The following is a 1,420-nucleotide window of genomic DNA, read 5'->3' on the forward strand; positions in this document are numbered from 1 at the left end:
GACATCTGGGTTGGTTCCATATCTTAGCTATAGTGAATAATGCTGCGATAAACATAGTTGTGCTGGTACCCTTACTATGACCTTGTATTTGGGTAAATGACCAAAAGTGGTATTTCTGGGTCATAGGGGAGCTCTATGTGGAGTCTTTTGAGGAACCTCCATACTGCTTTCCAGAGTGGTTGAACAAGTTTACACTCCCACCAACAATGCACTAGTCTTCCCTTCTGTCCACATCCCCTCCAGCATCTGTTGTTATTAGATTTCTTGATTATAGCATTCTAACTGGGGTAAGGTGAAATCTCAGTGTTGTTTGGATTTGCATTTCTTTTATGGCCAGAGAGGTTGAGCATTTCTTCATGTGTTTATGGCCATCCTTCTTTCCTCTTTAGAGAAGTCTCTCTTTAAGTGTTTAGCCTACGTATTAATCGGGCAGTTTTTTCCTTGAGGATTTGTTGTTGGGGGGTTTAATTTTTTAAGTTCCAAGTATATTTTAGATATGAGACCCTTGTCCATTGTATGGCTGGTGCAGATCTTCTCCCAATCTGTGGGCTTTCTATTGATCTTGCTAGCTATGTCCTTTGCCATGCAGAAGCTGTGCAGTTTAATGCAATCCCATTTGTCCAACCTTTCTTTGATTTGTTGTGTTTCTGGGTCTCTATTGAGAAAATTTTGGTCTGTGCCAAGGAGACCTAGAGTTTCTCGTATTCCTTCCTGTAATGTTTTCAGGGTGTCTGCTTTGACTCCGAGGTCTTTGATTCATTTGAGGTTGAATCTGGTGCAGGGTGATATGTGGTGATCTAGCTTGACTTTTCTACAGGTGTTTTGCCAGCATCATTTACTGAAGAAGCTATCTTTCTTCTATTCTATTTTTTTAGTTCCCTTGTCAAAGAGTAGGTAGCTATAGGTCTGTGGGTTCATTTCTGAGTTTTCAATTCTATTCCATTGGTCCTGAGGTCTGTTCATGTGCCAGTACCAAGCTGTTTTGATTACTATGGCTTTGTAGTAGAGTTTGAAATTTGGTATTGATATGCCTCCAACACTGTTATTTCTGGTAAGGATTATTTTTGCTATCCAGGGTCTCTTATTGTTCCATATGAATTTTTGGATTGTTTCTTCTATCATTGAAGAATGAGGTTTGCATATTGATAGGTATCACATTGAATATGTAGATTACCTTTGGCAGTATTGCCATTTTCTGGATGTTAAACCTCCTAATCCAGGAGCATGGGAGGTTTTCCCACTTCCTTAGTTCTCTGCTTTAATTTCCTATTTCAGGTTTTCAAGTACTTTTTTGGGGGGGCCTAAACTCTGGGCCTGGGAGCTGTCCCTCAGCTCTTCAGCTCAAGGCTAGTGCTCTACCACTTGAGCCACAGCGCCACTTCTGGCTTTTTTCTTTTTGCTTATGTAGTGCTGAGGAATC

Source organism: Dipodomys ordii, unplaced genomic scaffold (assembly GCF_000151885.1).
Source record: "Dipodomys ordii isolate 6190 unplaced genomic scaffold, Dord_2.0 Scaffold83, whole genome shotgun sequence".
NCBI lineage: Eukaryota > Metazoa > Chordata > Mammalia > Rodentia > Heteromyidae > Dipodomys > Dipodomys ordii.